The sequence below is a fragment of the Lissotriton vulgaris genome, chromosome 3_1 (genome assembly GCF_964263255.1).
Source record: "Lissotriton vulgaris chromosome 3_1, aLisVul1.2, whole genome shotgun sequence".
Lineage (NCBI taxonomy): Eukaryota > Metazoa > Chordata > Amphibia > Caudata > Salamandridae > Lissotriton > Lissotriton vulgaris.
The window spans coordinates 657,530,215-657,553,864 of NC_141689.1; positions in this window are offsets into that span (position 1 = coordinate 657,530,215).

Sequence of the window (23,650 nt, forward strand, 5' to 3'; positions counted from 1 at the left end):
AGCGAACGGACGCTGTCCGCTTCGCGACCCTGGGACTCCCAAGATATTTGCGGAAGACACATGTTCTTTGTAAGTGTCTTTATGACGAGGGGGATGCTACTGTAAAGCAGATGGCGCCGCTCGAGGCCCATCTTGCCGCACGGACTTATTGTCTCAGCCGTGCATCTCATTAGGCACGTCCCTTTGATGCCTGTATCTCGTGTTTCCCGATACCTCCCCTTTTACACCCTTTTCGATCTCCCCACTGTCTCCGTCTTCCTCTGCACCTGTCTTTGTTCCTATTTTTGATCTGTTTTACTACCGATTGGAATGTACTAATGTTGGGAAGATGGGCTTTTACAGTTGGGAACCGCCAAATGTTTCCGCACTTATGTTCCGGACCTTGTGTGTTTCAAAGTGACCAAAGCGACCCCTCTGGGGGATAATGGTGGGAACCGGGTTGTAAACCTTTGGGTATCATGTTGTCCTATGGGTAAAAACTGTATAAAAAGAGCGATCCACAGAACCAATTTGAAGCAGTCTCCCCAAGTTGCACGTGTTGTACTTGTCGTGACTTCTGTGTTCCCTGCAGTAAATAAACCTTGAATCTTTGACGCCGAAGGAAGTGTCCCGTGTCTCTGTCATTCGTACGCCGGAGCAGGTTACCCACGAAGGTTTCAGGTGTTGTGCCCTGGCACCGCTGGGTCTTAAAGAACCCAGTCCTTCAGTTGGCGCCCAACGTGGGGCTCGATCAGTGGTACCGGTCCAAGCCCGACGATCGTGAGGAACTTCGTGTGAAATCTCCGAGGGAAAGTGCACTCCGCTTCATCGATCCTGTTGTCGAAATAAGTGGCCCGAAGACTTTTCCCGCGAAGATTCCCGCCTCCTGACGGCTGCGGCGGACTGCTGCCCTGACTGTAGACCTGTTTTGGCGCCTGGCGTAGACCTTGGTATAGCGAGACGATTGACGGGCCTTCCTGGAGACGCCATCGATCTTTGAGTTAAGTATTTGTGGGTCGCTCCCAGAGTTCTTGGTTGTTGACACTTTAGCGAGTGTTCTCGTTGTTGACGCTGTGTGAGTGTTTTTGTCGGTGACACTTTGCTAGCGTACTTTGTTGTGTTATTTGACGACTGCAGCCGCCAAAAACCGAGGGTTTTTGTTCTTTGCTGGGACTTGGTAAATCCCGTAACCCTTGAAGTTTGTGAAACTCGGCTAGTGTGCAAGATGCCTGGTCGCAGTACTTTGTTTAGTTGTTTCAGACCTTGTGGTACGGATTCCCGACTGGAGGACTCGTGTCCGATACCTCCGGTTGGAACTCCCACTTATGAGCTCTACAGTAAGCATGGGCTAGGCCCGATAACTTTTAATGATTACTGGATCAAATACACGAAGAAAGATGGTGACCTTCGCTGGCCACCACATGGTAGCTTCGAGGCCCCGATCTTAGATAATCTAGAGGTTAAATTGTTCGCGAAAAAGTCAAGGCCGGCCATGTTTGATGCCTTTCGGTTGTGGCGTAAAGAAGCCCGACAGAAAGAAATCAGACAGACTAAGCGAAATCAGAGAGATAGTGCTGGTACCATTGTAAAGAAAGCAGAGCAGTTTCAGCATGATAAGGAGGTTAGGGAAAAGGAAGTGTTTGACAGATTACAGCGTATGACTATAGATAAGTGCTATCCTGCTTTGCCTACGGAGTCGGAAAAGAAGGAAGAGGCAATTGAGGATCCTTTAATGTCTTATCTACTGAAATCGCCACCTCCGTACGTACAGGGTACCACAGCCCCTGTGATTCCCCCTGTACTCGTTCCTGCACCTATTCTTCCTTTGCCTGTTCCTCAACCTGCACCCGTTCTTCCGACTGTTCCTGCTCCTTCGTCTGTTGCTTTTCCTACTGCTCCTCCGCTTCCACATACTCCTGCTCACGCTACTGCTCCTGCTTTGTTAACCCCTGCTGTTGTTTCTGTTTCTACTCCTTCACTTGTTAGTCCTGTGTCCTATACTCCTCCCTCCACTCGTAGTCGTAATTCTCCTCTTGCGGCTAGCTTCTTTCATTCACTCGGACCTGTTCCTGGGTCCGCTGGTTCAGATGGTCCTCAGAGACGTAGCCAGCTCCCAGGTAATAGGGAACGTGCTTCGCTATATAATATGGCGATGGGTTGGATGACGCACCCCCTTAGAAATCCACCCCGTATTGTACTCGACACGTTTTGTCAGTTCAATATACCAACCCAGAGATTTGTGTTCGAGGAAATGTGTAAGGTTCTTCGTGATCAGATATCGGCCGACGCACCTGACGAGGTGCTGACCGCGTTGTCTGATTTACAGCTTCAGTTCTCGGCTGGACTGATAGTGGACTCCAATGTTCGACGCGCTGTTGAACGATTGTTATCCTTTCGTCCCACTCCTATACCTCAAGCCTTGTTTGTTGAGGATGTCGAAAGACTGCCAGATGAGTCTGGTCAATTTCCTATGCGCGAAGTTCCACCAGTATGGATGCCTGGTAATCCTGCAGCAAACCCCCCGATTTTGCCTTTCTTCCAGAGAGTATGGATACATCTCCCATGGAAACGCTCGGAAGTATTGCAGGTGAAGCAATCTTTGCCTGACCCACGCAAGAATCCTACAGGGTATTACAAAGAATTATCGCAGCTCGTAGATGCTACGGTAATGAATCTTGCCGATATCGATATGTTGTTCGTCAATGTCGTACCGCAACCGGTATGGGCTAAGATTCGCCATGAAAACCACCCGAATAAATTAGGTGGTGCTTGGGCTGCCATTGTAGTGGCAGATGCCGGACAAACGGCTGCTGCTAAACCCGACCAGCTGATTGTTGACCTTCCTCAAAGAATTATAACATTAATGAAAACTCTTATGCCAGCTATGAGGGTGAACTGGGACAAATTGTCAGCTTGTAAGCAGAAAAAGGACGAGAGTGTCTCCGACTTCTTTACGAGGTTTGAAGAGGCATTCATTGATCATAGTGGTCAGGATATGAGCACTGAGGGTGGTCAGAGGTTGTTCGTAGATAAATTTGTTTCGAACTTATTGCCCGATTTGAGCAATAAATTAAAGAATTCAGAAAGTGCATGGGCCGTTTCTACTTCAGCTCAGATATTGGCTACGGCACAGTATTATGAGAATAGAGAGAAAGAAGAGAGCGACCGTGCTGATAAAAAGACGAAAGAGCTTAAAACTAAAGTGTTGTTGCAACAAGCGTATCCCCCACGTTCGAATCAGAATAATTTGCAACAGAATAGATCGCAGTCGCAATCGAACCGATCCCAAACTCGTAATGACTCCTCTTCCCAAAGATCCTCGTTGGGGTACAATCAATGTGCTTATTGTAGACAAGAGGGTCACATTAAATTCAATTGTCCTGTTTTAAATGGACGTAATAGTGGTAACTCATCTAGAGGAGGTCGTGGTGGTTCGCAGCAGGCACCACGTGGTAGAGGTCGTGGAGCTCAGAACGATCGCTCAGATAACTCATCCAATTCCGATAATTGTTTTGATCAACGTGGATCGTCGCAAGGACGATCTGCGCAGTACAATGTAGACGATTATTACGTCGATCAGGGAACTGACGACAGTAATTACTAGGACAGCCATAGACAAGGAGAGGGAGTGGTATCAGTTCCGGTTGATCAGAGAGGGCCTTACGTCGCAGTTGCTACATCGGGCGTCGTTGAGCCTTTTCTGTTGGACACTGGTGCAGCGAAAAGTTCCATCAAGCATTCGAAACTCCCTGGCGCACCTTTGTCTGGCTTAACAAATGTTTCCGTTGGATTCTCTGGCGCCCCCGTTAGCAATCCGGTTTCGCGCCCTTTGCCCCTTACAATTGGGCCTCGTGAGCTCGAAGCTCCGTTGATTTTAACCACGGGTTGTGGTGAAAATCTTTTGGGCCTGGATTTGCTCAAACGTTTGTATGCGACTTTGTATTGTTCTCCTGCGGGTGTAAAGCTTACGTTGGGAGAGAGGGTTGTCTCTCCCATGTACTTGTCTCTCGATAAGCTTCCACCGGAATTGAGTTCTCTTTCTGCGTCTTTGTGGGCAACAGGTCCCAACGATGTGGGCCTACCTGATATCTCACCATATGTTGTTCAGTTGAAATCTAATGTGCGATTGCCACGTATTCCCCAATATCGTATCTCCCTTGATGGTGAACGAGCACTGTTAGCGATCATCTATGATTTGATCGAGAAAGATGTTATTGAAGAGACTCGGGGAAACGTGTGCAATAGTCCTGTGTTGCCTATTCTAAAACGTACTGATCCTTCGAAACCACCTGTTTATCGTTTTGTTATCGATTTACGGGAGGTGAATAAAATTGTGATTCCTCAGTTCCCCGTTGTGCCTGACATCACGGCGCTACTGACTCTGATTCCAGCTTCTGCATCGTGGTTTTCGGTGATTGACTTGAAGAATGCGTTTTTCAGCATCCCGATTGCCGAAGAGAGCAGAGACCTTTTCGGTTTCTCTCTCGGTGGACGCAGCTTCCGGTTCAAGCGCGCTCCTCAGGGCTACTGTGAAAGTCCATCGATTTACAGTCAAGCCTTGAAGGGTCAATTGGATGCGTTTAGGTTGCCGGCTGGTGCGGCTTTAATCCAATACGTCGATGACCTATTGGTAGCTGCAGATACTCAGGACATTTGCAAAATTGCTACGGTGTCGTTGCTGCAACATCTCTGCGAGTTAAATCACAAGGTGTCCCCTTCTAAGCTCCAATATTGTTGTCAAGAAGTAACCTATCTAGGTCACTTATTGTCAAAGGAGGGAAGACGGTTGACCCCAGAGAGAATTGCAGCGATTGCGCGAATGGCTGTGCCAACAACCCAAAGAGATGTGCGTGCCTTTTTAGGTATCACGTCGTACTGTAGGCAATGGATTCCTAATTTTTCATTGCTAGCGAAGCCATTAGTGGCTCTTACGTGCAAGGATGTTTCAACTCCTTTACCATGGACGGAAGAATGTCAGAAAAGTTTTTCTGAACTGCGTGATTCATTATGTTCGGCTCCTGTGTTAGGTACTCCTGACTATAGCAAGCCGTTTACATTATATGTTCACGAGAGGGAAGGTTGTGCGTTGAGTGTCTTAACGCAACCTTTTGGTGGTAAGCAACGTCCATGTGCATATTTTTCCTCGACCTTGGACCCGGTAGCTAGAGCATTGCCGAGTTGTTTGAGAGCAACAGCGGCAGCCGCGGTCTCCATCCGACAATCAGCAGGATTGGTCATGGATAATATGCTTACGGTGATGGTTCCGCATGCAGTCGATACTCTTTTGAATCGTACGAAAACTCAGCACTTGACGAGTGCGAGGTTGTCTGGGTACGAGTTGACGCTGTTGGCAAGCCACATTCAAATAAAACGTTGTAATGTTCTGAACCCGGCAACTTTGTTACCAATTAGCACAGAGCCAGATGAAGTAGCAGAACATGATTGTTACTTGAGGACAGAAGAAGAAACAAAAGGTCGAGTGGACCTTAAAAACACCCCATTGGAAGAACTAGATGGTACACTGTATGTGGATGGTTCATGTTTTAAGTTGCCGAATGGCGATGTGACTACTGCTTATGCTGTTGTGACGCTGAATACTGTTGTTGAGACTGCAAGATTAAATCAGAATTCTGCCCAAGCTGCAGAGCTGATTGCTCTTACTAGAGCGTGTGTGTTAGCGAAAGGGAAACGTGTGAATGTGTTTACCGACAGCCAATATGCATTTGGCGTCGCACATAGTTTTGGACGTTTGTGGAGAGAGAGAGGTTTCTTGACGTCGCATGGTACGAAGATTCAGCATGGCCAGCTTGTGAATGATCTTTTGGATGCATTAACGTTGCCTAAGCAAGTTGCGATTGTTAAATGTAGTGCGCATCGTAAGGTGACGGATGATGTTGGTCGTGGTAATGCGTTTGCGGATGAGACTGCTAAGGAGACTGCCCGGAACCTTAGCACTCGAATGTATGTGACGAGTTCGGTTAGGTGGCCTACAGAATCGAGTATGTGTGAGGACACTATCGAGAGTGTGACAGCAATTCAAAATGAGGCCACCGACACTGAAAAGACGAAGTGGAAAGAAAGTACGGGAAAGTTGGATGCGAATGGTTGTTGGATTGATTTGTCTGATCAGAAAAGATGGATGTTGCCTGATGCGTATGTGCTGGCTGTTGTGACTATGGCGCATGGGTTAGCACATATTAGCGCGAAAGGTATTTGTAAATTGCTGTCCCCCGTGTGGAAGAATGATGGTATTACGAAATGTGCTGAACGCTTGGTTAAGAACTGTATGGTGTGTATGATGTACAATCCTGGAAAAGGAACCCCAACTCCTCCTGGCAGTTTTGCTCCCCCTTCATGTCCCTTTGAGGTGATTCAATTGGACTTCATCCATATGGAGCGATGCAATAACCTGAAATACGTTTTAGTTGTGGTTTGCGCATTCTCCCGATGGATCGAGGCTTATCCTCTCAAAGACAATACTGCTTTGTCTACTGCGAAAATCCTACTGAAGGAATACTTTCCTCGGTACGGAATGCCTAGAATCGTGTGGTCAGATAACGGAAGTGAGTTTGTGGGGAGTGTGATGAAGAGTGTATGCAAGGGCCTTGGAATTAATCAGAAATTCCATAGCGCCAATCATCCCCAGTCAGCTGGTTTGGTTGAAGGGTATAACGGCACCCTTAAACTAAAACTAGCAAAGATTCAGGCTACGACTGGTCTTTCGTGGCCTGACGCTTTACCTTTAGCATTACTGTCGACTAGGGCGACTGTACACTCCCGAGTAGGGCTTAGTCCCTATGAAATAGTGTTCGGTCGTCCTGCGAATGTTTGGGGGGTTCCTAGGCCAGGTATTTTCTGTGATCTTGAGTACCCAATGTTGATTGATTATCTTCATGACTTGACTGCTAAACTGAGGTTAATTCACCAACAGGTTCACGAAGCATTGCCGACGCGGACGGAGGGTCCAGGCCACCAGCTCCAGCCCGGAGATTGGGTGGTGACGCGCAACTTTTCGCGCAAGAACAACTTGGACCCGAGGTTCACCGGACCCTACCAGGTCCTCCTTGCCACGAGAACTGCAGTTCGTCTTGAGGGGCGGAAGAATTGGGTGCACGCCACCCACACGAAGAAAGTCCCTCTCCCGTTGCCAGCAGACTCGTGGGTGAGGAAAGGCATTGCATCAACTGAAACCGAAGGATTGCCGGCGTTTGTACCTTTCAGCGACGCACAACCTGTCGGAGAATCCTCAGTGCAGCAGAGAGACACTGTTGAACATTTGTCAGCAAAAGACTCAAGACCAAAACATTCAGCTGATCAACAGGACGCTGTCCCTTCAACGGATCCTTTGTTTGACGAGCAGACACGTCCTGGGAAAACCCGATACTTTTTGCGATCTAGCACCAGAGACTAATAAAAGATCCTGTTCTGTCTTTTGATAATTGCATTATCCCGTTTTCCACGATCAGTTTGAACACTTGTACCATTGTAATTATTTTGTACATATTCATTGAGCTTCGTTCCTTACGCTTTTTGCCTCCACAGCTGAGAGACATTGTTTTTGCATACATAAATATTGTGCATTAAAGGCTGTAGGGCCGCGCGCGTACTTCCTTCTGGTTAGTAGGTCTTGACGCTAGGTTAAAGACCGTCGGTTCCTGGGAACTCCTAGGAATTGACTATTGCTACACAGAACGAAGTGCGTCAAGAAACGTTGCGGACGGTCATAGGGAATGGCATTTTCGAAGCTGATGGATTTGGAAGGAGCTCAGGCTCATAGATTCAAGCTGCAGCAACTTAGTCGTACCAAATGTTTTAAACTCCAAATATTTGTATTGTTTTTGACTGTTTCTGCATTATTGGCGGGTGGGGTGTATTACACGATGTTTTACTTCTTACCTACTGCTACACCTACTCCTACCCCTGGGCCTAAACTCACCTCCACTGCATCTCCTCATTCCTTTCATATCTTACCTGAACACGAGCAGGCTAGACGTGCAGAATTCCGCAACAATTCCTTTATTCAGCTCCTTCATCAGCATCAGTTAGTGGTTAACACTACTAATTGTTGGGTGTGTGGGTTGATGCCACATACTACGGATAAGGGAATTCCATATCTGGTGTTACCGTATAGTTCCCAAGGGTCTGCTCGAGCATTTCAAACAATGTTTCGAAGCGCACTGGGTTTCCACCCCATTCGAGAACCACGTTCCCCCTACTCTGGTCCTACCTCGTACCAAAAACCTTTGTCGATAGCAATAGAGGATTTAGATAGCGATATCTATGAGCCCTCGCTTATTCCTGAAGAAGAGGTACAAGCCTATAGGGTCCTAAGTAGAGGCGAATATAGTGTGTTCACCAGTGAAAAGCAGCTTAAAAGCTCGCCTCCGATATGGGTCGTACCCCACATTGGTAATTTTTGTCTCATAGGTCATGGTCGAAGATCGAAAGCCCGACTTGGAGAGAGTGCTTGCACTGAAAATTACATTTTGCCGATGGTCTCGTCCCCTGTGTTCCTGGCTGCCAAGGGTACATACTTTATTTGCCATGATCGTGCATATGCATGGTTGTCCGCTGACTTCATGGGCTCATGTTTTATTGCAAATCTGTTGCCTCCGACGTTCACTGTAGATGCTGATTATCATAAGACTAGAGTTGTGAGAGGCGTAATTAGCGAGGAGGATACTGCCGGTCAAGAGGCAGGAGACTTTTTCAAGGGTTTCCTCCCGTTTTGGGGACCTATGGTTAACAGTAGGAACCTGAGACAGTTGACTCGAGTGGTAGAATCAACCGCTAATATTACTGCCAGTGCCCTTGGTAATATCACCACTGAACTTCAGGCGGATAGGCTTATGACGTTACAAAACCGTATGGTTTTAGACGTGATCTTAGCAGATCGAGGTGGGGTATGTAAGGTGATCCATTCGAGCTGCTGTATTTTCATTCCTGATAACGCTCCAACTGTCTATCAAGCCATCTCGAAGTTGCATAAGATCTCCGAATCCATACACGTGGATGTAGGGGATTGGACGCTACTTGGGTGGTTTTGGGGCCTGATGTCGACTTGGGGTTGGAAGATTCTGATGATCATCGGAGTTGTTGTGGTGTTCCTGTTCACGTGTTGCCTTTGTGTGCAGTGCGGTCCTGCCTTATGTGGCCTCTGTGCTACAACGTGTATGAGACAGCCACCTGTTACCAAGGGGACTCGGTTGGACAGAGCTATGCTACAGAAACATCTCGATGGTCTGATGAATATCGAATATGATTCCGACTAGTGCTTGCCTACATGAGGGCAAAAGGAGCGTCTGAGGTTCCGTGACAATCGTAAGTGATGTTTTTGACTTGCACGAATATGGTCGAGTCTGGTATCTATGAACCGCAAATGACGAGTTTAGTAAGTGTGCGCAGTTTCGCTGTGCTAACTTAAACCGTTCGTTTGTTATGTGGGTTTTTCATCTGTACCCACGGGTTCCATCTTAGATACGGCATCCATTTTGTCTCTTGCCCTCAAGTAGCCAGCGAACGGACGCTGTCCGCTTCGCGACCCTGGGACTCCCAAGATATTTGCGGAAGACACATGTTCTTTGTAAGTGTCTTTATGACGAGGGGGATGCTACTGTAAAGCAGATGGCGCCGCTCGAGGCCCATCTTGCCGCACGGACTTATTGTCTCAGCCGTGCATCTCATTAGGCACGTCCCTTTGATGCCTGTATCTCGTGTTTCCCGATACCTCCCCTTTTACACCCTTTTCGATCTCCCCACTGTCTCCGTCTTCCTCTGCACCTGTCTTTGTTCCTATTTTTGATCTGTTTTACTACCGATTGGAATGTACTAATGTTGGGAAGATGGGCTTTTACAGTTGGGAACCGCCAAATGTTTCCGCACTTATGTTCCGGACCTTGTGTGTTTCAAAGTGACCAAAGCGACCCCTCTGGGGGATAATGGTGGGAACCGGGTTGTAAACCTTTGTGTATCATGTTGTCCTATGGGTAAAAACTGTATAAAAAGAGCGATCCACAGAACCAATTTGAAGCAGTCTCCCCAAGTTGCACGTGTTGTCCTTGTCGTGACTTCTGTGTTCCCTGCAGTAAATAAACCTTGAATCTTTGACGCCGAAGGAAGTGTCCCGTGTCTCTGTCATTCGTACGCCGGAGCAGGTTACCCACGAAGGTTTCAGGTGTTGTGCCCTGGCACCGCTGGGTCTTAAAGACCCCAGTCCTTCACCTTCCTTTCTCCTTTCCTTGGCAGCAAGCAGCCACTGTAGGCCAACCCCAGACAGCAAACAGCACAGGGGCAGGAATCCTCCTCAGCTTCTCAGGATCTTCTCCTAGGCAAAGTTTCCTCTTAATTCGCAGAAATTATCTAAAAGACTGGGATCTGGGCCCCTCTTTTTATACACCAAAATGCTTTGTTCTCTGAAGGCAGAGAGTGTCTGTACTCACCCAGAACCAGTTCTGTCTTCACAGGTGCAGCTTCCTGGCAGGAGGTGGAGACAGCTTTATTGAAGGCAGACCAGGCCCATGCAGGTGAAAGGAAAACTCCTCCCCTACTCTAAATGCAGCCCAGGTCTATTCAGCCCAGCCCTGACTCATCAGAATTCTGGAGCCACTGCCCCTCTCAAGCCCCTGTCATCTAAAAGCCAGACATGCAAAACACAAACCTAGCAGAGGCACATTGGATGGTTAGGCAAGAAAATACCTATTTTCTAAAAGTTGTATTTTCCAACACAGAATGTAAAGATCACCCTCACTAAAAGATGCATTTTAACATTCTGAGTTCAGACATACTAAACTTTATTTTCCTACCTTGTTCCCAGGGCCAGTTATGTTTATAAGATGTTATAACGAAATTCCCCATTCTGTCCTATGGGAATAGGTATCCTTGCAATTGTGAAAAACTAAATTAGCAGTAATTTACTAACAAGTCATGCTACACACATAAGAGTCCTGTCCTACCTTTCACATACAATGCACCCTGCCCACAGGGGTAACTTGGGCCTACTGTAGGGGTGATTAATATGTAGAAAAGGAAAGGTTAGGGCCTGGCAGTGTGTGCACTTGCCAAGTCGACATGGCAGTCCCAGACTGCACACAGGCTCTGCAATGGCAGGCTAGAATTCCATTTTACAGGCTGCTTCTGCAGTGTAGTTCCCATATCCCTGATAGGCTCTGCGCATTGGAATAATATACACTATAGTTTTGACATAGGACTGAGGTCAGTATATCTCTATTGAGTACATTCAAACTTGATTTCTTGTGTGTGCCAGCTAATTCAGAGGTCACTAGAAACTTTCTCGAATTAACCAGAAGGGATTAGTTTCTGACAACCGCATAAACATGACAACTTTTTTTCCCTTAGAGTCGGAACAATATCTTCAGAGTCATGGAAACAATAGATAACCGTTTCACTCAGTCAATCGTGCATGCTTCGTTTCTACAGAGTTGTTGCATAGAAATAGGGAGGCAGGCGTTTCAATAAAAAGGGTTTTTTGAACAGTCCTATTTCTCATGCAAGAGATATGAACTACTACAATCTTAATACTGAATGCAAAGTATAATGCGTACAGTGTTAACAGTAATATAAAATAATACTGTAATAACATGGTCTGTTGCTATGACAAATATAAAAATCCATACATAAATAACACAGGCTAAAATGCTCAACTGGTGCTTCTAAAATAATCCTACCCCAGTGTACCTAACCTAAGTCTAGTATGAGGGAAGAAGTAGGTGCTGTTTTAGCTACAGTTTAGGTTAGTTTATTTGTGCCAAGAATTGCCAAAGTTTTCTCTAGGTTCTAATCAGCTCCCTACCTTAGAATGAGAGAGGTTGGTATCTCTTACCCAGGACTCGATCTCCAACACCCCGCAAGGGGAGTCAGAAACACTGTAGCTGGATTCTTGGCAAGAAGGATGACAGCGTGTGGTCAGTGCATCAGTTGGGGAGTTGACTTCCTTCGGGACTTGCTGTGGCGAGCCGTGTCGTGCAAGTAGGTAGCCGATCCGCACGTGCCTTTACATAGCAATTGAAGGTATATTTATAAATTGAAGGTGTTTAGGAATGCCAGTATTGACGTAAAAGTCAGGCATACAAACGTCATGAAAGAACCCCTAAGGAATAGATGTTCATGCATGAGTTCTTGGAAAAATCAATATTCAAGCAAGGGGAAGTCCTAAAGGCTTAAGAGTCTGGTTTTCCAGGAACTCGTTGTGACGTAGATGAACGGATGCAAGTAGTCATGCCTGTATTTGGGTAGCATGGACTATGCCTGAATGAGGGCTGGATTTCTATGCCTAAATAAAGGCAATGTGAATTGTACCTATATAAGGTCATGAATCGCGAAATTCATAGGGAATTAAATCGATACACAACACTTGTGTGGGTGGCACAATTAGTGCTGCTGCCCACTAGTATCATTTGATTTACAGGCCCCGGGTACGCATAGTGCACTGTTCTAGGGTCTGACTAGTAAATCAAATATGCCAATCATGGAATCACTAATCCATAACACCAATTTACAATTTGAGCACTTTCACTTTGGCACTGAACAGCAGTGACAAGGTGCCCAAAGAATCTAGACCAGCAAAATGGAGTCTAACACACAGCAAAAACAAAGGAGGCAAAGGCAAAAAATGCAGGGGAGACCCACATCAATTTTGCCAGGTTTAACAATTACCTCTCCTGTATACCCTGTGTATCCATGACCCATAAAAGCACTGTTCATTTATCGTGATTTTTATACTCCTTACATGAATTTTACGATACCATTGCAACAAGAATGTTTAAAATTAAAATGTTTTAAGCTATGTTTTAATAGTGTTATGAATTGAAAATATTGGTATATTGTTATGGTTTTAATTAACTGAACAATAAAATAATTTGATTCTGAATTAAATCTATCCTTACAGTAGCACTAAGGTGACATCCCTACATAAGCATTTTCAAAAGGAAGGAGAAAGGTGTCAGTACATGCAGTCTTCCTAAGGAGCCTCTCCACCATCAATAGATTAAGTAGCATAAAGCCACTGTCGTTCTAGGCTGCTCTCACTCGGAAGGCAAGGAAGAAGCAGTATTCTTTCCCAAATTCCAGCAGTTATCCACAGGTAGAATTTTTATAGTGCACCATGCACATGCTATCCATTCAAGGGTACAGTCCGGGCGTACTTTTCCACAATGCTGTCCATGTGCAACCTTGGCAACATTTCGTCCTTGGCTCCCAGGTATTCTCCTGTGTGAATCATAATGTCCTTTCTTTATCGACCCAGTCACACAATTGTAACTTCTTCTCTCCTTGACTAGCTTCTAAAACAAAGACATTATTCTGCCTCAAAAGAACGCTTCTTCTCCTGCAATACAAAACATGAGAACGAATGGATTCCACAGTGCACATGAAATTCAAGCTAATACTTCTAAAGCAAGAGTTGTCAGGGACTTGCATTTCAGGCCTACTATTTCAGCTAACATAAGAATGCATCATGTGAGCTTTATGAATTCACATAATCCTTAATGCATTGTCAACTAATGCATATACCTACTTATGAAATGTTGCCACTAATAAACACATTTAGTACATGAGCATTGTTAGTTCTTTTCATAGCATAAGTTCTTCATGTTAAAATGTTCTACTAGTTACATTCATTTCTAACACTTCACATTTACAAAATTGGAAGATTATATGCGGGTGCGCTCTACACATGATTTGATGCGCCCTTACAAATTAAATGGTATTTATGCTCCATCAGTTCCAAGGGGTACATTTACTATAGTTTCAAGCAACACAGGGCAGTAAGCAAAGTTGCTTTACTGCACTGTGTGAAATGAAGAGAGCAGAAAAGCTCCATATTTATAAAGATATGGAGCATTTCCGCTCCCTCAGCACACTGGCACACTGTGTGCAGCCTAGCACCAATGCAGGCAATCTTGCACCTTCGTGCAGGTCTGCCTGCACTTTGGGCGGGATTGTTTCTGTGCAGTAAGGAACACCTTCCTGCCCGATAGAACTAGCGATTTGAGGTGGTTGCCGAGAGTCAGGGAAAGCGAATTTTGCACATTTGTTTTAAACTTGTATAAGGCTATTTTAAAATTACATTTGCATCACGAATTTCATGTTTGAAACGAAGGAAGACTGAAACCTTGTTTTTTTTTACTTAGCACATATCCTGAACCTTGGTGCACTCCCCACGAGGTCTACACGATCCTAGGTAGCCGATTTGAGGCTCCAGGACCGTCAAAGTAGACACTCGAGCTCCTGGTGCATAGGCGCCATTTTGGGTGAGGAACGCTCGGCGCTCTAGTGTTGCGGGCGATTTGGCCCGGGCACTACATATAGGACAGACCGAGCACCCACTCGGTGATAGAACTAGCGACTTGAGGTCGTTGCCAAGAGTCAGGGAAAGCGAATTTTGCACATTTGTTTTAAACTTGTATAAGGCTATTTTAAAATTACATTTGCATCACGAATTTCATGTTTGAAACGAAGGAAGACTGAAACCTCGTTTTTTTTACTTAGCACATATCCAGAACCTTGGCGCACTCCCCACAAGGTCTACACGATCCTAGGTAGCCGATTTGGGGCTCCAGGACCGCCGAAGTAGACACTCGAGCTCCTGGTGCATAGGCGCCATTTTGGGTGAGGAACGCTTGGCGCTCTAGTGTTGCGGGCGATTTGGCCCGGGCACTACAAAATGTCCCCCCTAAAGCGGACGCGCAGCGGACGAGCGCAGCGGACGAGCGCAGCGGGCGCGCCGATGGCGCGCCGGAGGTGCGCCAGAGGTAAGCCCGTCTGCGTCCGTCCGCGCCAGGCAGTGCCTCGGGCCTGGTACTCTGATCCCTGACCCACATAATACTAATACGTATTCCAGGGAGTCCTTTCTCCAAATGAACCATCCCTTAACGCCCCAATGTACCCATTCTATTACATTAACAGGTCTGGAATACCATTGCTCACACTGCTCATATAACCTCACAGCCCCCAAGCCCGGTCCTCCTGACAAGAAGGTCCTTAACATGGCCCTATTAAACTGCCGCTCCCTTCCCGGACACGCCCACGAAGTGTACATGCTCTTAGAAGATCGAAAAATGGAGATACTATTTCTTACAGAAACCTGGCTGGCATCGGACTCTGTGTCGGATGTAGTCCAGGCATTGCCCCCGGGCTATCTGATAAAGAATTTGGACCGAGTCAAAGGAAGAGGAGGAGGAATTGCGATAATCCACAGGGATAATCTTAGCTGCCGGTTGCATGGCAGTCCCCTCCTCGACTGTGAAAACGTGCAATTCTCAATCCAAATCTCCCCTTGTAAATCCCTTTCGGGGATTCTCATTTATCGCCCCCCGGGAACAATGGGACAATTTTGTAGCTCTCTAGTGGAAACTTCAATAACCTTGGCAGGCACACTCTCTAACTTCATGATATTAGGAGACTTAAATATACATTTTAAGAAAAGTGGAGACACCCTAGCTTCTGAACTTCTACTGGACTTAGAGGCGCACCAGCTATTCCTAGGGAGTGATCTCCCTACACACGAACTGGGACACTTGCTTGACCCACTATTTTCTAACATTGTGGACCTGATAGTGGCACCTCCCGTCCCGATACCATGGTCTGACCATCGGCTTATTCCGTTCAGTTGGTTGATCCCTACGATCCCCGCTCCTAGACGGATAAGCGGGAAGCCAACACGCCCTTGGGCCAAACTTTGAAAAATGGAAGCAGACTCTAGAGGACACGATGCCTACCATGAAAACGGATCCCATAGAGGCTGACACTTTGTTCTCCTCATGGATAGAATCCTCCCTGAATACAACCCTACCAAAAAAAACCGCCCTAAAAACCAGGGAAAAAAAACACCCTACCCTGATTTACTAAAGAAGTCTGTGAATACAAAACACTTTGTAAAAAGGTGGAAAGATCCTGGAGGAAGGATTACGACCCTGTTAGTAAGACGACGTATAAACTGGCAATCTCAAACTACAAAAAAGCCCTGAAAGTGGCAAAAGTAGTCTTCTTTGAGGAAAAAATAAACACAGCCGCCAACTCCTCTAGAGAAACATACCAAATAGCGAGGTCACTCCTCAAAACCCCGAGCCTCTCCACCTTGTGGAACCCTCGGATCACCGCTGCAATGAGAATGAGCTAGCAAAATTCTTCAATCAGAAGATCCAAAACATCGTGAAACAGCTTCCACCTTGCACCCCTCGCGATTCTTCTGACACTGCTCTACCAGATACGCAGGCCCTGGGGAAAGGACTAGAGATGTTTGTCCCTTTCACGGAGGATACGTTGGCACCCATCTTCCAGTCAATAAAGAGCGGCTCCCCGCAGGACCCAGCCCCGGTGAAGGCCCTAAAATTGGTGGTCCCCACTATCCTTGCGCCTCTGATGAAGGTGATTAGTTCATCCTTGGCACAGGGCATTGTTCCACCAAATTGGAAGAAGGCGGTGGTGAAGGCCTTATTGAAGAAACCGAACCTCGATCCTATGGACTCCAATAATTATAGACCAATTTCTCTTCTCCCAAGTACCAGCAAGGTGACAGAAAAATTCATCAATGGTCAGTTGTCCAACTACCTCGAATCGAGGGGACTACTGAAACCTTCTCAAACAGGTTTCAGGCCGGGCCAGGGTATTGAGACGGCTATGGTCACGGTTGTTGAAGAGGCCAGGAATATCATCGATGCAGGAGGGTCAGTGGTAGTGGTCCTCCTTGACCTGAGCGTGGCCTTCGACACCGTGAACCATAGTACGCTGGTCCAATGGCTTAAGGATGTGGGAATCTCTGGATCGGCACTTGCATGGCTGAAATCCTTTCTGCACAGCCGATCATTGCAGGTGGCGGAAGGCAATTACATTTCTGAGGTTACCCCAATACGTTGTGGAGTGCCGCTCATCATTGAGCCCTACGCTATTCAACGTATACATGTCCCCACTGGAGAAAATTGTAACCCCATATGGGATTAAATTACTGACATACACTGATGATACTCAGCTCGTTGTGACTCTCAGCCAACAGAATAATGTGGTCACTGATCTGTACTCGTGTCTGGGTCAGATAACCAGCTGGATGAATCAATCCCATTTAAAACTTAATTGTGAAAAAACTGAAATAATGGTCATGGGTAATCAGTCCCTTTTCCACCCGGAGACTTTGTGGCCCCCATGCATGGGTCCCCCTCCGACTCCAAAGTCAGACATTAAAAGCCTAGGGATATGGCTGGATCAAGGGCTTACACTTGAAACCCAAGCAAGGAAAACTGCAGGAGTCTGCTTTGGACTTCTCCGTACCTCCCGAAAAATCCTTCCCCTGCTTCCGGTTCAGTCCAGGAAGCTCCTAGTTCAGGGATTAATATTGGCAAGACTTTACTATGGAAATGCCCTTTACTTGGGCGTGCCCAAGAAAGTGACGACTAGACTACAAGTGGTGCAGAACGCAGCTGCTCGGATTCTAACGGGCACCAACAACCGATGCTCCGCTAAACCGGCTCTTCGGGCTCTCCATTGGCTGCCAATATGTGAAAGAGTGCAGTTTAAGGTCTTCTGTTTGACCCACAAAATCCTGAACGGCAAAGCCCCACCCATCCTCAAAGATCTCATCGTCCCCTACATCACCAATAGGACACTTCGTTCCACGAATGCACACCTGACTCTGATACCCAAGATCAAGAGGGCGAGATCAGGGGGACGTTTGTTTTCATACAACGCCTCCAAATTATGGAACTCGCTCCCTCTACAGATGCAGGCACAATCCAACCTTACTGCATTTCGTAAAGAGCTTAGGACCTGGCTGTTCCCATTAGACTCTCACCACCAGTCGTTTATATCTATCTCTAGCGCTGGGACGCTCACGGGCAGCCACGCGCTCTATAAATTCTTAAATAAAATAAAATAAATAATAAAAAATCCATAGAGGAATTTTCTTCTTTTTATGAGTGCTACGGAACGCAACACACATGAAAAGAGGAAATAATGAGGAGAAATTAAGATATTTCTCCTCATAACAACTCATTTGCGAAAGCAGAGCATTTTGACACATTTCTAGGTTCAGAAGACTTTGTAAATCAGGGCATGCACCAAAATCCATGGGTGGATGCATGGGAACGATCATGCTCCACCCATAGAACGTCTCCCAAGTTGAACTGTAACGTAACTCAGCGAAAGCGCTGTCCTGCATTACATTTCTTTACAAAGCCACGCGAGGCCGCACAAATCAGGCCTTGCGTGGCTTTGTAAATAATACTGAAGCCTTTGCGTTACACTTGCACAAATGCTTCATAAATATGGGCCCAAGAGTTTTTTTTCTTGCTTTTTCTAGCCGATGTAAATGACTTTCAAGCACTGGTTTTGCTGTACATGCCAGTGCAAAATTGCTAAGTGCTGGTGGAATTTCAGGGAATGAATAAAAAAGTATTTAGCACTGATTCAATGTACATGAAATGACTGTTATAAAACAGTAATCCATCCAAAATGTACATTAGTAAATATTGCTAAGTGCTGGACCCAATTGGGATTACAGATTGTGAGAGAGTGGATTATTATTTGAAGTGGAAGGCATTTCTTTCCACATAATAATGGCACTATTCCTAACTAGATCCAGTTAGCTCTCACTAATTTTAAGCTGAGCCCAACACCTAGTAGATGAAGAAAAGAGCAGGCAGACTTAACTTAGGGGAAATGTTTAAAGCATGTATCAGTACCAAAATAGTTAAAAAGCAGAAAACACAACACAATACAAATCCCACTGCAGTTTCTAGAAATAGAGATAATTTTAATGAACAAATACACACCAAAATAAAAATAAAATCTGATGCAGGGAACTAGAGACTTTTCAAAGTTGTAGATGTTTCTAGTGCCAAAAAAAACAAAGCACCAACTGCAGGTATCTGGTCTCACTAAACCGGGCCAAAGGCAAAAGTTAAGGCTGACCACTGTGTGGCACAGGTTAGGTTTAGGAACCAGGCTCATCCCAGTGGTAAGTTTACTTTTTGACATAGTTACTTTTCTGAAAAAAGTTCTTGTTGAGGTCAACAGCAGTTCTAGGTGCCAGTTGGATCCAAAGGTGGACTCATTGACAGCAGCTGGCTGAAGGACAAGAACTCGTTGGAAGCCTCTGGTCTGGCAAGAGGTTTTAGGTTTTGCGACATCCAAGGCAGGAAAACTCTGAGTGGTTGAGGTATAATTTTGCCTAGAGTTTTTCTATGTGAAAACTAGCCTTGCCACATAGCAAAACGACTTTGGAGATTTTTCACTGCCAGGAAATGTAAATCTTACGTGCACATGTCCTTCTTTTTAAATACCATGCACCTTACTCTATGGGCCTACCTTAGGCCCATAGGGCCTAATTATCAGTGTTAAAAAGGAACATTGATGGGGAAGCGCGACGCGGTGACGCAAGATGGTCGCCTCTTGAGGAGCTCCGTAGTTGCGAGCGCTGCTCGTTTAATGTGGGACCGCTTCAAGGACCTGTTGTTTGGTTCTGTTTATGGATTTCAACGCCGGAACTGCCTGGGACTAACTTGTGCAAGTACTGGACCCTTTTGAGCTCTGCAATGGGTTTTGTTTGCGCATACTTTGCTCCCGCAATTCTGCGGCCGCCATTTTGATTTTCTTCCCTCAGACAAACCTGTATTATGCTTCTTACTTTGCTGCAAACAAAACAGGTGATGGACCGAATGTGGATCAATGTTCAATTACTTTGCTGCAGCGCATTTTTTCCCAGCATTCTTGTTTCCCATATGGATTTTTATGCACGCCTCTTGGACATTATTCTGAGAACTCTTTGCATCCATTGTTATCTTCCTTGAGGTTTTAAGTGCCTGCGCAGTTTCATACCGCCATTTTGTGTTTTCCTCTATAATATTCTAATTGAGCTTTTTTGTCGTCTATTTGGTTATCCTTATTGCTTACTCTGTCAGTAGCTTTTGGCAAGCGGCTACTTTTTGTTTGCAATAGGCGTTTTTTATCTTTTACATTTTCAACATGGAGCTTTCTCATAAATCACAAACCTCTGTGTCTGGTGGGCGCAAGGATACCACTACTGCGCCTGGCAAGCTCCTCAAAAAAGACCCTCCTTCGCCCTCCAAATCACCTCTTCCTGTTACTTTAAAGGACATTAACGAGGAACTGCGTCACATCTGTCCTTTTATGACTGAAACCACGGCCTCTTTACAACGTATTGAGGATAAATGGGCCTCTCTCGACCTAAGACTTTCGGATGTTGAACAAAAAGTTAGCGATGCCCAAGATGTTGTGGCTACAGTGGAGTCTCTTGCCAAGGAGGTTGCCCAATTGCGGAAGACTATCGCAAATGGCGCAATAACATGCGTATTTATGGTATTCCGGAGAAATCCAAAGGATCTGACCTAATTTCGTTTTTTAAATCTCAGTTGCTTCCACTTGCTGGTCTCCCTAAATCCATGGACTTTAATATCCAAAGAGCTCATAGACTTGGCCCTCTCTCTAACTCTACTGCTTCTAAGCCCAGAGGCATTATTACATATTTCCTCCTCTACTTGGACCTCATCCCATTATAAATGCTGCCAAGCAACATAAGCAACTTTTTTGGTCCGGTCACAGAGTTTTTTTCAGCCAAGATGTCGCCAAGTCCACAGCCACTCGTCGGAAAGAGTTTCTGGACATGAGACCTGCACTGCGTTCAATCTATGCTTGTTATGGACTGATTCATCCTTGCTTCTTCAAGGTTACCTACAAGGAAAGATCTTGGAGCTTCGAGGATCCTGCTGAACTCCGGAAGTTTATCAACACTCATGAGGAAGATTCCATGGACCTTGGCAAATCCTGAGATGGACCTTTGCTTCTTACTGTTTGTGTAATTTATTGGTCTGTATTTCTCCCAACCATTTGTTAACCTTTCCCTTTGTTTTTATCCTCTTTGTTGTATTTCAGGTCCGTCTTTCTTATCGTACCCGGAGACTTCCCTCTCACTTGTCATTTCATCGTATTCCCTTCGTAAACACTTTTCCTTGAGATCCCGTTTTCCCTCAATGTTGGTAAGTCTCCTTATATGTCCCACGTTATTGTTAGTTTTTTTTTTTGCTCACTGCTCCTCTTCTGTGTGGTCGCTTATTACTTCGCTGCTCCCTTCCCATTTCAATGTTCCTTTTTTGTCTTCACCTTGTGGCTGAGGTCTTCGGACTTCTGGCCATCTTCTTTTTGATCTCCTTTATGGTGGACTCCTTTTCTCCGCCTCATCATTTTCTTGCTTCTGTCCTTTTCCTCTCTCTTTTCTCTCCTCTTTTTCTGTTCTATTTCTCGTTCACGCTTTCCTTTTTTTGGTTTTCTTGTCTCTTCTTCACTTTACTCTTCCATCATGCTTCCACCCTTCGGCTGCTGCCTTGTTTGTTCTCCACCCTTTCAAGATCTACCTATTTAGTTTTTTTCTCTTCTGTTCGTCTTATTTTCTCTGCTTATCTCTTCTTTCTTACTATAGACTTTTTCTTATTTCACTCACTCATACTTTTACTCATTCTCATTTTTCTTTCTGTTTCTCCTTTCTTCACTAATCTTGTTTTTACTCTCTTTGCGTCTTTTCATTTCTCTATCTGTTTCTCTCTTGTATTCATGAAAGGACTACGTTTTATTACAAGGAAATGTTAAAGGCTTGCGTAATCCTATCAAACGACAACGGGCGCTATCGCATCTTGCTCGATTGAATTGTCAAATTGCATTGTTACAAGAGTCGCACCTAACTTTGGAATATTTATCTAAGTTACGTAAACATTGGGTTGGTGAAATCTTTTGCTCGCCCTCTGTTCACTACAAAAATGTGGTGATTATCTTGTTTCATAAATTTCTTTATGTTATGCTTCACAACAAATTTCTATATAATGATGGTAGATGGTTATACTTGGATGTTACTGTTAATAAGCATCAGTTATCTCTCTGTAATGTTTATGGTCCCAGGGGTCTTGATCTATCCTTTTTGGACAATCTCTCCACTTTCCTTTCTTCCCATGCAGCTGACCATTTAATCCTGGGTGGGGACTGTAACCAACTCATGGACCCTTTCCTTGACAGGAAATCTCACACTAGATATATCCCGAATAGAATGCAGAAATGTTTTCTTAGAACCATTACTAACAGAGGGTTAATTGATTCTTGACGCACCTCCCACCCTGACACTTGAGAATTTTCTTTCTTCTCCCCAGTTCATAAATCGCACTCACGCATTGATTACCTTTTTCTTACACAATCAGCCTTTCAGTTTCTGACCAAAGTAGAGATAGGTTCAATACTTATCTCTGAGCATGCTCCTGTAATCCTTGATATGGACTATCCCCTTCGCTCTCCTACTTCCAAGAGATGGCGCTTTAATAACTCTATCCTCCTTGACCCTCAATTCACTGACCAATTTCTTCTCTTTGCACATGAGTTTTTTCGAAATGATCTTGCCTCTGTTTCTGACTTACATGTTGCTTGGGATTCTTTTAAAGCTTCGGCGAGGGGTTTCATTATCCATTTTGTGTCTCGTAAAAAGAAGAAATCTCTCTCTCACTCTCTTTCTCTTCTCAAGAAAATGAAGGCTCTAGAACACCAATGCTTCACCACTAATGGTTGTGATGTTCTTTCCCTTCTTATGCAGGCCAAAATGCAGTACAATAAACTATCGTGGGATTCCGCCAGTAATATCTTTTTTAAATTTAATGCCAAGATGTATGGTGGTCGCAACAAAGCGGGTAGATCCCTTGCGAATTACCTTAAGATCAAGAAACAGAAATCCACAATTGCTGCTATTAAGGATGACTCTGGTAACCTGCATTTTTCTGATTCTTCTATTCTCGATTGCTTTACATCGTTTTACTCTTCTCTCTATACTCCTGAATCCTCCCCCATCTTCGGATCTTATTGATTCCTTTTTTCATACTATCCCCAAATCTTCACACAACGTTCCTGATATCACTTCTCTTGATGCTCCGATCTCTGCTAGGGAGTTGATTGAGTCACTGTCCCTTTTACCAAAAGACAAAACGCCTGAGCTTGATGGTTTCTCTGTTCGCTTTTTTCTTCATTTTAAATCTCTTCTGATACCCCATCTCCTCACACTGATTAACTCCTTTCCTCTTTCAGGTGAACCCCGGGGCTCTTTTCCACAAGCAATGTTGTGTCTTATTCCCAAAAAGGATAAGGATCCCTCTCTGTGTAAGAACTACAGGGCGATTTCCTTAATTAATACTGATTGTAAGGTTTATGCTAAGCTTCTTGCTCTGCGTAATAATTTGGTAATCCCCAATCTTGTTACAATATATCAATCGGGCTTTGTGAAGGGATGCTCTATTACAGATAACTCACGCACCCTTCTCAACATCATTCACTTAGCTTCTAAATTTAACTCCCCTCTTGCTGCCATTACATTAGATGCCGAAAAGGCTTTCGATAGGGTGAGTTGGGATTTTATTTTTGGATCTCTTCCGTGGCACGTTTTAGTCCCACCATTATTAACTTAATCAAACTCCTATATTCCTCGTCTTCCACTTCAGTTTGGGTTAATGGTTCTCAATATCGCTACTTCCCTCTTCTCAGAGGCACAAGGCAAGAATGTCCCCTATCCCCTCTCCTTTTTATCCTTGCACTAGAGCCCTTCTTAGAATCCATTAAACGTTGTGGAGTCTATACTGGTATCACCTATCGAAATGTCCACATAAAATTCACCGCTTACGCA